A 13,970-nucleotide genomic window follows, 5' to 3' on the forward strand; every position below is an offset into this window, starting at 1 on the left:
GAAGGCCCTACGATAAGGGACGGACTGGACACCCACGTCGGCAGCCTACCTCTAAGACTACCACCCGCACGTTTTAGCGTGAGACTTTTTTACATTACGATCACTCCCCAGCCCATGTTAAAAGATAGAGCCCTCCAGAAAAAACAGTGTAGATCTTACGATAACGCTAAAAGGACCACACCAGCTGCAGGTTTCAGCGTGAGACTTTTTAGCGTCTCTGTTACGTTGCAAACTTTAAAAACATTGCCCCACCACGAAAAGTATAACGTTTCTCATTGGATAGACAGAATTTTTGTAGGCGGAGCTTAAGGTTAACATTGAGACCCTGATTGGTCAGATGAAAACACAGCCAGATAGTTTTTTTAAACCAACTTCGGTAAATTGTAGTAAGGAGGAGCTAGGGGAGTCGCTTGCGAGATGGCGAGGAGAGCGGAGCTGTGCTGCCCGCCGCTGCCCTGACGCTGCCTAAACACCGACAAGGTAATGAACGCACGCGATGCCGCATTTTTGAGCGCGTAAGGCTTCACTGAGAACTGCAGAAGTCTCATCTGTTACACCCCCTTTTTGCGTAATACTAGTGTCGATCGTTAAATAAAACTCATGGTGTTCACATTTGCCACTTGAACAGATCTGAAACGCGATGATTTTTCTTTTATATAGTTATTGAGAAGCCACATCAGCCACTGTAATTTACGACAAGTTAGATAAGTAACTGAAGATAATTGAGGGTCAGTGTAGACCATTTTGATAGTTTTCTCTTTTGTGAAACTTAAACCTAGATTATTGATGTCATATGGCATAAGTCATACCTGGACGGCTTCGTCAATAAACAGAACTGGCGCATATGGGGAACCGAAAAGCCCCATGTTGCAGTCCGATCGTCCCTGCATCCTCAAAAAGTACTGGTCTGGGCCGCCATTTCTTCCAAAGGAATCATTGGCCCATTTTTCAGATACGAAACGATTACTGCATCACGCTATCTGGACATTCTTTGTGAATTTGTGAATTGTAGAACTTGGAAACCCATTCAGGGAATATTCGTTCACATTTTTGTTGAACGCAGTTAGTTTTTACCATCCTGTATTAAAACATTTCCTCTTATCAATAGTGCAATTTATAAACGATGTTTTGTGAGTAGAATAAAATTTCCAATGGTAAACTTAACTGCTTTTTCGACGTTATTTTACCAGCTAACTAAAAGTAGGAAAGCCTTGAACCCTTTCCACTGAATTTAGTTAGTATTAAGATTCTTTTACAGGGAGTGCAGTGGAGCTGACGCTGAGATCATTTAGTGTTTGGTTATATCATCGCTAGTCTCACTGAACTCTTCTGAATTCTACATGTCATGTGTGGTCTGGCGTCTCCTTACCAGCAACAGGTCCCAGGTTCAAACTAGTCGATTCCCTAAAAAACACGCTCAGAGCGTCGTTGCGCGAAAGTGGTAGGGAGACACGATATAGAACAAACAAACACCACCATGAATGTTTAGAAAACAAGTGGCTACGAGTGGCGGGCAACATTTATAAGGGGACCAATCCCCGCCGCCAACCTCCACAGCATTCAATATATGCAACAGTGTTTCGCCGTTTGTCTGAGACAGGATCATTTCAGGAAGCACTAATTCATGAAGGACAAACCCGACATTTTCGAACGCCAGCCTAGGAGGAAAATGTGATCAACACTGTGGAAGGCGACTGCGGTGTCAGTACTGGGCAGTTAACCCGCCAGTGCAGGGAAAGCCAAACGACAGTGTGGGACATTCTCCGTGACAGTTGTTACTACCCTTAGCACTTACAGCGTGTGCAGGGCTAACAACCGACAGACCGTCCACATCGTCAGCAGTTTTGTCGCTGGTTACTTCACTAGGCAACCACGATTTGTGTCATCCATCCTTTTCACAGATGAAAACATCTTTACATGGAGTGGTATCTTCAATTTTTGTAAGTCGTTTGTGGGATAGTATGCAGAACCTCCATGGTATGGGGTCAGCAGATCGTCAGCTTCAGTGCAGCTAGAATGTGTGAGCTGGGATAATTGGTGACCCTATTTTGGGGCCAGTCTTTCTTCTACGTCGCCTAACACGACGGAGCTACCTGCGTTTCTTGCGGGTGACTTTGCCTCTCCTGCTGGGACGATTATGCAGCTGTTACATGGTAAGTCCTTCAGCCCACACCCGAACGCATCTCAATCGTGTCTTTCCTGGTCGACGGATCGGACGAGGGGATCCAGTTGGATGGCCTGCTCGTTCAACGGATCTCAGCCCGTGCGATTTCTGGTTAAGGGGCCATCTGAAAAGCATCGTGTTTGAACACCCCATTCCAGATGTGGAGACACTGGAGCAGCGTATTCATGCTGCCTTTGACACTGTTCACCTGAAGCCTGGCTGATGTGAACGTGTGAGACAGAACATACAACGGCGCGTGCGTGCATGCGTTGAGGCACATGGAAACCATTTTCAGCACATACGGTAACAGTGGCTGCGTGGCACAGCGCGTATTAGACCGCATCTCTATAACAATGTTTGATTCAATAAACTGTCTCTAGCATGGAAACCATGCATTTCCCGACATAAGCTCATTAGACTTTCTTGTTCCGTATCCTCTCATCGATCAATCACTAGCGTTTGTACACGGTGGAAGAAATTACCCAATATATTTCAGAGCCCATGTTTACTGGACATTTCATTCTTGATTTGGTCCATACTATCACCTCCCAAGACTAGGGAATGCCGCTTTTGAACACCCTGTATTTAGTGTTATTCAAAGGTACAGCTGAAATTCTGGATGTAGCATATTTAATCTGGCACTGACGTCATAGACTGATTATTGGTGAGGAGACATACTGAGCACAAGGGTGACTATCAAACCAAGGAAGTAAATAGAGTGAGTGAAAATCTCTTGGCCTCTCTGGTCACATCCAACCAGAGTAGAGGTTGACGAAGGACTGACACGCTCTAACAACTCCCTGTCACACGCTGGTATGACGCAACGATTCATGGCTACCTCGAGCTGTCTGCAGTGTTTAGTATTTATACCGTGTTGGCGTACATCACAGCGTAGATATTTGGCAAGACCAAAAACAGCAGTTACACGAGCGTCGAGGGTCGACGGAACCAATCTAGCAGTGTTCATCCACCGCTCCGGAGTCTGAAGATGACTCTTTCATAAAATCGAAACCACTCACTCCAATAAAAAAAAATATTTTAACAAGATTGCTATCAAGACTGTTTTAAATTTTAATTTTAAAAACAGCTGTAATTCCTGTTTCATCTGAGATGACTTTTTTCTAAATTTTTGCATTGCCTGCAGGCAAGAGAAATTTCACACATGCTGCAATAGTTCGATCTTCCCAAATTGGGTGCTCATCCAAACTGGACGCTCATTCAAGATTATGCTAAGATCGTTCACTGTTTTACGGTAATCGAATATTATTAAGAAGTATTTGAGCAACTGCTTCACGAAAGTATCCTCCTATCAACTTGTGGTGTGATTTGAGGATGAGATGTAGCTACTTCTGGTTTACTTTAAGATCCACATCGTGATACTGAAGAAACATCGTCATTTGCACATGATACGGCAGGAGCCACGTTCGTAAGGTTGGGACAGAGATATAGTGGGATTTCGTCAGTAGTGGTAGTTATAAGAATGAAGCACGGATCAAATGTCATTGACATACAGCGAGAAAAGCAAGGGACCAAGAAGTGAGCCCTATTTGACTACAGAGGATAGAAGTTTCTATGCTGACTTCTATGACACACAGACGATTCCTTGACGTCTGGCAGTCGTAAATGATGGTTTGGTTTAAATAATTTTTGGCTAGGGTGGCCAGAATGTACTCTCCTACTGTCAGAAAATTACGAGATTCCTTGCACAGCTGAAAGTTTGTTAATATTCGTATGATAGTGGGAACGTAGGTTTGTTAGCGTCAACCCTGGAAGTCTCAAGTACTATTATTTTTTTTTTAGAATAAGAAATACTGATTACGAACAGTGGCAAAGTAGCCTTGTAGCATCCAGACATAGGGAGCCATCGTTAAGGTACTTTCAACCACTAAAACAAATTCTCACAAGAAGAAAAAATTAGCTTATACGTAGCCCACAGCTGATAAGTTTGCATAATTAATATGACTCATATTTATAATTATTTATAACGGGAAATGTCCACCCCGGTAGGTAAATGGTCAGCACAGCTGTCTGTCATGTCAAGGGGCCCAGGTTCAATTCCCAGCTGGGTCGGAGATTTTCTCCGCTCAGGGACTGCATGTTCTTATGTCCTCATTATCGTTTCATCATCGCCAGTGGAAGGCAATGGGAAACCACCACTGGATTCACTTTCCTAGAGGCTCATGCGGTGGACCTCTCAGACAAGGCTGCCCCCATGACAAGACCTGCCGTAAGGCAGAACACAAAGTTTATAATGGGCAATCAGAGCTCCAGTTCCAAGCTTGTACAGTTCACAACAGGTGCGTCAAGCAGGCAAAACTGGCGCTAGCGTTGAGGCAATCATCCAACAAGTCCACCAGCTTTAAGATAGCCATTTGGCGAAACGCCGTGTCCTGGTGCATATCCTCTGACAGGAATCGTCGACGTTTCAAAGCCCTTTTTAAGGGATCTAAGGCGTGATAACGGCCTGGACAGAGGATCAGGACAATACGGAGGGTGCTCCATTATCTTCCACTTGAGTTGACGTATCCTCTGCGTTAAGACATTTGCGATATGGGGACACGCGACTTACGCATATCGCGGTCAGCACGGAGCTTGGCCCACTTCCACATTTCGACAGACGTGCTGCCCCACACGCATTCTTCATTCTCTGATGAATGTCTATCGGATTTCCTCCTTCGGCAGCCAAGGAAAGAATAATACGAGGGTAATCCCAAAAGTAAGGTATCCTATTTCTTTTATAAGTACATAGACCAGTTTATTTCTACAATGGTTTACATCAGTTTACAGCTTGAACATTTAGCTATTTTTCGACGTAATCACCATTTCTGTCGACGCATTTTTGTAGAAGCTGTGGCAGTTTTTGTTTGCCTATGTCATACCAGCTCGCCGCCATGCTGTTCAGAAAATTATGAACCTCTTCTTTCACCTCGTCATCGGAGTCGAATCGCTTTCCGGCCAAATGTTCTTTTAACCTAGGGAACAGGTGATAGTCACTGGGCGCCAAGTCAGGGTGATTATGTTCGATTGAAACTGTTGCAGGAGAGCAACGGTTTGCCGAGCGACGTGTGGGTCATGGGGAATGTGTACATTCTTGTTCAGCATTCCTCTTCTCGGGTTCTGAATTGCCGGTTTGAGAGACTCTGAAAAAACTCATACGCTCAATTCAGAGCCGGAGAAGAGGAATGTTGAGCAAGGGCGTACACATTCTCCATGACAACGCTCGCCCACACATCGTTCGGCAAAACGTTGCTCTCCTACAACAGTTTCAGTCGAACAAAATCACCCACCCACCTATAGTCCTAACTTGGCGCCCAGTGACTATCATCTGTTTCCTAGGTTAAAAGAACATTTGGCTGGAAAGCGTTTCAGCTCCGACGGCGAGGTGAGAGAAGAGGTTCAGAACTTTCTGAATAGTATGGCGGCGAGCTGGTATGACATGGGCATACAAAAACAGCCGCAGCGTCTACAAAAATGCATCGAGAGAAATGGTGACTATGTCCAAAAATAGCTAAATGTTCAAGCTGTAAACTGATTTAAACCATTGTAGAAATGAACAGGTCTATGTAATTATAAAAAAAGTGGGAGCCCTTACTTTTGGGATTACCCTCGTAGCACGATGGTCCTGTTTGGGCGTATTTGGTAATAACGTCGCCTTAGCTCACGTTTCCGCATTTACCGCATGCATGTCGGGAAGATACATATTTCACGCAAATCTCTTAGCCACCTACTACATCTGTGGTTGTATACCTGCATCGGAGTCGTGCGAAGTTGCATATACGATGTAGGAACACCATCAAATAGAAAATTTTTGATCGCCCACTTATAATAATAACTGAAATTGATTAGAACTCTTATCTCTTGCCTACATTCTTGGTCTATGGACTTACATGTAGTAAGTGGATTTTATAGTCGCAAGCAAAACCAATAAATTAGTCTGCGAGTCTGTGTAACAATCATTTCGTCTCAAATAGCTCCTCGCTGTCAGACTTGCTGTTTTCGAAACAAATGTCCATGAAAAGTGAACAGTGTTCACATAAAATGTATAGTTGTCAAATTCAATTTTTCTAGAAAAAAGTTGTTACGAACAATGGCGTCAGCAGTAAGTAGAAATTTCTGGTGTTTTAGTATTGTACATAACCACAAACCGGAACAGTTCAGCAAGATTTTTAAAAAATGTTATGAAATAAATTAAATTTCCTCTTTACCTACCGCCCACAAAAATATTTTTCATACATGATGACAGTCTTAAGCGAAGCATAACAAAATCTTACGGTCTCTGGAGCAACTGGCTTATAATTATTTATTCGCATTGGCAGATTGTGATGTAGTAATAGAACAGGGAAGAAGAGGGGGAGCCCCGTAAGAGTCAGGAATCCAGAACAGGTCGCGGTCGAAACTATCACCTCGTGTAGGGACCGGGAAAACTGACTGGTTAAAACTGGTAATGGTATTTTAGCTCTGAATAACCGATATTTTTCGGTATTTGGTCTCTATTATAACACGTGTTCAAATGGCTCTGAGCACTATGGGACTCAACTGTGGTCATCAGTCCCCTAGAACTAAGAACTACTTTAACTAACCTAAGGACATCACACACATCCATTCCCGAGGCGGGATTCGAACCTGCGACCGTAGCAGTCGCACGGTTCCGGACAGCGCGCCTAGAACCGCGAGACCGCCGTTGCCGGCTATAACACGTGTTTTTCATATTTTAGTCATAACTGTGTGAAAATTGCAGGGCCAGTTAGCCATAGCAGTAGTGCTAAAATTATGGGCTTTTAAATAAACCTTTTTTTTTAAACATGAGTAATTTATATTCGTAAAATTATCATGGCTTTGAAATATTGCGTCATTATAGAAAATGAGGAAGTGATAAGTGCTATTTTACTAACAAAGCCGACTGAAACGAGGAACAGCATATAGTGTAAGAATTGGTATAGCATTCCTGAGAGAATACTGTAGATGTTACCATATGGCATGGCTTTTTGGATGAATAGCCTGTACATGCAGTGTTCAACACTTGCCCCATCTGGTCTGTGTGTTAGTTTCACGCTGCAGTCTTCGAACATTTGTTGTATTACAGAATGGCACCATTTCTACTCTGGAAGTGTCTTATGAAGTGCGGTATCAACGAAGTAGAATTCTCAATTTGCTTTAAAAGAAAAGAATGGGAGCAGACAACAAACTTGCGACATGACGTAAGAGAGAAACTTTTAACAATTCACAGTTTGCAACAAAAATAGAAAGTAGCTGTTCTGTTCATCGTGTCTACATAATATGCCTTTTTCGCTTGTAACCTTTGGAAATTGACAAATCAACAACAAAAACACAGTTCTCCATGCTCAGTTTTCACCCTTTAACACTGACCAAAGATCAAATAGTGCTATGATACGCGATTACAACATGATTTTGAGCCGAGTATAAGAAAGTAGAATTATTGGGAGAAAATTGGTGATTTTTCTATAGTATTCAACCACGTATTTATTTTCGAGAAAAGCAGTGAATGATGGACGAACTAAGTTTGTTTCATTTGCCTATTTAATTTAGTATTTTGATACTTTGTACCTTGAAACTGAGCTAGCAAAAACTTTTCACTTTTGGTTCTATTTCTACGTTTATTACAGCAAATGACAGGAATATAGAAGACAAAAATCGGTTATTTCAGAAACAGATTTTTTGTGCGGTTTTAACACAGTGGTTAAACTGGTGTCGAAGAACCCGATATAAACGAAACCAATTATTTTGGTGATAACCGCCATCCCTAGCCTCATGAGAATGGCAGATAGGGATGGCGAGTATCTCTGAAACAATTGCTTTTCGGTGATGTCTTCTTTTCAACGCCGGTTTAACTGGACTATTAAAACAGCTCAAAATTACCGGTTTCCGAAATAAACGAGTTTTGGTTTCTTTATTCCTGTTATTTTCTATATTAAACGTAGACATTGAACGAAGATTGAAACATTTTGACTTTTTCAGTTTTAAGATGTATAAAATCAAATTATTAAATAGGCAAATAAAAGAAAACTTAGTCTGTCCACCGTTTGAAATTTTCTCAAAAAGTGATAAGCAGTTTTGTACCATAAAAAATTGTCAGTGTTCTCCTATTCATTCTAGTATTTTGAAACACTGCTCAAAAGTCATGATGTATTCGGGAATGACACCACTATTTGGGCATTACGAATAGTCAGTGCTGAAGACTGAAAGCTCCGATTGAAGAGCTATATTTTTCTAATTAATTGGTACGTTCTTAAGGTTTACAAGCAGATAAAGCCCTGTTATTTAGCTACTGTCAGCTGATGAGCTACTTTCTATTTTTCTAGCAAAATATGAATAAAGTGTTTAGTTTTAAGTTTTCTCCTTATATTATTTCACAAATTTGGGCTGCTCCTGTTCTTAATCTTTTAGAGCAAATATAGCAGCCTACGTCATTCATATTTCAGGACTAGCGATGGTGCCATTCTGAAATACAACTGACATCCTTGGACGACAGACCATAAAGATCAAGTCTGCACACTGCATGTACACACCACATGGTAACATTATTGTCTCAATGATTCTAATGCAATGTGTTTGTTGCTCGTTTCTGTCGGCATTGTTATTAAAATAGCGATGACCGCTTTTCCATTTTTTTATAATAAAGCAATATTGTTAAGCAATGCAAAGTTTACGTATATAAATTACTCATTCTTTAAGAAACGTTTATTAATAAATTTTAGCACTGCTGCAATTAATTATTGGTATTTCGGTTCTTTACCCAGTTATTAGTAAAATCATCTGTTATAACCGAGAGCACACAAATACCGATTATTCAGAACTAAAACACCGGCATCGGTTTTAACCGGCGGGTTTTCCCCGTCTGCATCTGGCAGGCGGGTAGATGGTAGCGCCTAGCATCTATGCCGGCCCGCAGCGCACCTACCTGCTGTCTGCTAGGCGAGAGCGGGCGATGTGACTACGTGGACGCCTGCCGTCGGAGCAGCAAATGACGCCTGCGTCGCGACGCCCGCAGACAGCCGACGCTGGCGGCGCCTATCTCTGCTGCGCAGGCGCGGTTGTAAGGGAGTGGGAGGAGGGGGGTGCAGGAGCGTGTACAGCGACCGACGCACGGCCATCGATTCGCAGAGCCCACGGTGCAGCCACCCCTCTGCCACTCACCGCGTGCGTCACAGCGCGCCGGAGATAAGTCTCTGCCAGGAAGCGGCCGGGATCGCGTCTTTATGCAGAAAATCCCTCTGCCGGTCTCGTGGAAGGCGCAGAGGTGCCTTTCATAGCTATCTAAAAAAAGATCCTAGAGTCTCGTGTAAGAGGCAGACAAGGCACAGAGACGCTGTTAAGGACCACGTGAGGAAGAGAAGCAGCCTGAAGCTAAACGAGCCATACACGTGCAACACAGTCACGCGAGCAAGTGGATACGTGAACAAAGTCAAGGGTAACGACATATATCGTAATGGTTAAGCTTTCCAAAACTAAAAATTAAATAACCAGTTAGGAGATCAGTATACATTTGAGTTACCATTGAAGGTGCCAGCACTGTGTAATACAGCTAAGTGAGCAAATGCGAGATGTACATGAACAGTTATGGTTTCCAAAACTAAAAAAAATTAAGAACCATCTAAGTGATGAGTATATACTTGAGGTACCATTAGATCCGTCTTACGGAAGCAGTCTGAAGCTTTTTTTGTTTCGTACGGCGTCAAGGATACATCATTTAGATTGAACAGTAATGGTGTTAATGGTAATACAATAATACCAGGTGATCAAAAAGTCAGTATAAATTTGAAAACTGAATAAAGCACGGAATAATTTAGATAGAGAGGTACAAATTGACACACATGCTTGGAATGACATGGGGTTTTATTAGAACCAAAAGAATACAAAAGATCAAAAAATTTCTGACAGATGGTGCTTCATCTGATCAGAATAGCAATAATTAGCATAACAAAGTAAGACAAAGCAAAGATGATTTTCTTTACAGGAAATGCTCAATATGTCCACCGTCATTCCTCAGCAATAGCTGTAGTCGAGGAATAATGTTGTGAACAGCACTGTAAAGCATGACCGGAGTTATGGTGAGGCATTGGCGTCGAATGTTGTCTTTCAGCATCGCTAGAGATGTCGGTCGATCAGGATACGTTTGCGACTGCAGGTAACCTCAAAGCCAGTAATCGCACGGACTGAGGTCTGGGGACCTGGGAGGCCAAACACGACGAATGTGGCGGCTGAGCACACGGTCATCACCAAACGACGCGCGCAAGAGATCTTTCACGCGTCTAGCAACATGGGGTGGAGCGCCACCCTGCAGGTGTTTTCAGCCAGGCTGGGGATGATGCGATTTTGTAAGTATCGGCGTACATCTCACCCGTCACGGTAGCAGTTTTGCTGTCCAGAGTCATCCGTCGGATATTTTGTGAACTTTGTTTTTTTTGTTCTAATAAAACCCCATAACATTCCAAGCATTGTGTCAATTTTTACCCCTCTATTTACATTATTGCATGGTTTATTAACTTTTCAAATTTATACTGACTTTTTGATCACCCAGTACATAAATTACAGATAAGTACATTTATTCCTTACTAGGAAAATTTTAGCTTACGTCGATAAGACAATAGTATCCATGTGAATAGAATACATCTAAAAAAAACATTTGGATGAATTTCACATAAAAGAAAAAAAACCGTAATTTTCATAAACAGAGTGGATAATCTAAGTTTAAGATATCTTAATCTAAGTTTAATATATTGAATAATTTAATATTTGCAAGGTTGGTTATAGGTGTATATCTGAAGTTTCCATTCAGCAGATTGTATCCTCTGATACATCACGTGCGCTGGACATATTTCCAGCGTATTTCCGTAGAAGACAGGCTGTGATTGGGTGGTGTGTTGTTTGTCGCTGATGTCCACAGTCACATTTGACACCTTCAGCTGTTGCTCACTTGTGCTTCAAGTCCTGTCATCATCTGCGCAGCGGCCTATGCGATTTAGAGTGGTGGAGTCTGGGAGGGGCTCGTGTAGGATCAACAATGAGACCTTCAGAGTCAGGACTGGCTGCGAACCACTCATCCTGCCATGCCGTTTCTGGCTGGAATCTTCCAGATGAGAGCCTTTAACCAAGTCTCCAGAACTTTTCCTAGACTTAGGTCGTTGCCTTTGAGTGGCAATACAGCCCTGGTGTAGTGGCAGATCGGGATTTCTGGAACATTTCTCCCATTAACATTGCAAATCAGTTTGACATGTCTTTTTTCGTTCGATACTAGACAGAACAGGTAGCCGTTCTGTGGGTGTGGAGTTTATTGTACCAAATAAACGTCTCATGGCCACATTTATCAACCATGTCTGTATGAACGCTATTGACCTATGTTGGCCAGCACTATTCAACAACAGAATTCGAAAGTGAAAGGGCAGTTGTTTTCAGAACTGATACTATCTCCCGAACTCTTTCCTGAGTAGTATGTTGTTTCTGTTCCTCATTTGCGGGGCTGTTTCAGTTAGATGTTTTCTAAATGTCAGAGTGCGATCCAGGGTCACACGAAGATATTTTGGAAATGGGTGATACAACAGCAACTTATTTCTGATGATTTTACATCTTCAGAAACGGCTCTCGCTCAGGATTTTCAAACTCTAGATAAGTTTTTTAGATGTATGGCGACCCAAAGCAAATGATAAAACTGACTCTACCACCATCAGTCATAGTACCAGTCATGCTGGACATAAACCGCAAATTGCATTTGGATATTCTACTGCTAAACGAACCATACACGGTCGCCGTACTCACGCACCCATATGGATACGTGTTGAAAATAAAGTGTAACAAGCTGCCTGATAACGCATTTACACAGGTTAGGCATACTGCAGTAGGGAAAACGACTTGAAAAGTTTTATTTTATATCAGGTCAGCTGAAGCATAATCCACACACATTGTACATGGATGCACGTATGTGTGTATCTTCCACGTCTCCTCCCAAATCTCTGGACTGATTTCAAACAATCTTGGTACACATACCCGTTATTGTTAGGCAACAATCGCTGTGTGTGTAACAATCACTCATTTATCACAGTTCAGCAGATATGACGACATAAACAATGAGCTTAATATTCCTGTGCCACTAAATATATTCTCAATCAATACCGCAGATAGTTTCCACAACGTCACTAAAAATTATACTATAATACCACGCACATTTCTTGAGATACAACGTCAAAACACTGAGATGCATGACAAAATGCCGATCATGTATTTATTGCTTCTTTGCCGGTAATTCTACCCGCAACATATTTCACAGACAGTATCCACATATGCCACTGGAAGTAGCTACACAAATACACCAACGTACGACACACAGTTCAGGAGAGGTAATGGCACAAACACGTATCCACTTGCTCGCGCGACTGCGTTTCGTGTATCTGGCTCGTTTTGTGTCAGACTGTCCCTGTATGAGGGATCTTTAATGGTACCTCAAGTACGTACTGATCAACTGACCTATCCCTTAATTTTTCAATTCTGGGAAGCGTAACTTATCACAGGTAAGAACGCGCTGGTGTTCACGATGTGTGTCATAGCTGTGGACCCCAGTGCGACTAAAATCCGTATTCCGCTCTTTCTCCCTGCTATCGTATGCTAAAAATCTCGTTTCGATATTTTGAATTCACAAACTAAAATAGTTGCAAGTTTTTGTGATTCACTCCTCATTTAACATACATAACTATCGTAATTAATGTGTTTGTAATATGTTGAGCAAATTCATCATTTAACGGCTGCTTTCAGTTATTACCGTTTTAGTGATAGATGACGAGGAATCCTATTTCGGGGCGTAAATGACGTGAAATATGTCGCTATTATTGATGCAAGTATGATGTCCTGTTGTCGGGATTGAATAGGCACTTACTCGCGTTACAATCAAGCAGGAAGTGGAAAAACGTTTTAAAAGTTAATTTGTCATCGAAAGAAGAAAGAGGAAACAAAATATACTGTAAAATAAAAAAAACGACGCACCTCGAAGGAATTGTGCGAATGGGACAGAAAACGATAGATGTGATATATATGTTCAAAAAAATTATTATCGTTTCAGGATAATTGGGATAATTTATTGAAGAGAAAGAACTTCACAAATTAAGCAAGTCAGTAACGAGTTTTATGTAATTCTGCATGTTTTCGTGGGCGTTGTCGCTGAAGTTAGAATCTTCTGTGTTATTAGGCCGCATCATATTTCTACTACAAAGATCGACGTTTCCACCCCTCTGCTGGAATCTTTCTCAGGATCTTATGATGTCCCTCCAACGGTAGCCGTATGAATTTTAACTAACACAGTCACTTCTGCAGCACGAATGCGAAAAAACTCCCCTTTATAAGAGGACGCGACACTCGTCTCTTACAGTGTTCTAGCAGTAGTGGACACCTGAAGATCCTGAGGAAGATCCCAGCAGAGGGGTCGAAACGTCAGTCATTTTAGTAGAAATATCACGCAGCCTAATAACCCAGGAGACTTTCAATAACGAGGTGCTCCACCTCTGGCCTTCCCACAAGCAGTAACTCGCTTTGCAATTAATTGATTGATAAATTTGTTGGATGTCCTCCTGAGGGATATCGTGCCAAATTATGAGCAACTGCCACGTTATATCGTCAAAATTATGAGCTCATTGGAAGGCACTTCCCTTAATGTTCCAAGCATTCTCAATTGGGGAGAGAGCTGGCGACCTCGCTGGCCAAGGTAAGGTTTGGCAGCACAAAGACAATTAGCAGAAACTCGTGCCGTGTGGAGGTGGGCTCTCTCTCTCTCTCTCTCTCTCTCTCTCTCTCTCTCTCTCTC

The 13,970-nt window shown here is 42.2% G+C and overlaps 1 protein-coding gene across 1 annotated transcript in view; it reads right to left on the reverse strand.

Annotated features, from left to right (window-relative positions):
* LOC126293281 (uncharacterized) overlaps positions 1-9,194 on the reverse strand; it is a 626,955-nt gene extending 617,761 nt beyond the window's left edge. Inside the window, exon 1 of the mRNA XM_049986403.1 lies at positions 9,084-9,194. The gene's annotated coding sequence lies outside the window, so the exon portion shown is untranslated. The remainder of the gene's footprint in view (positions 1-9,083) is intronic.
* Positions 9,195-13,970: the final 4,776 nt, after the last annotated feature.

This window comes from Schistocerca gregaria, chromosome 10 (assembly GCF_023897955.1).
Source record: "Schistocerca gregaria isolate iqSchGreg1 chromosome 10, iqSchGreg1.2, whole genome shotgun sequence".
NCBI lineage: Eukaryota > Metazoa > Arthropoda > Insecta > Orthoptera > Acrididae > Schistocerca > Schistocerca gregaria.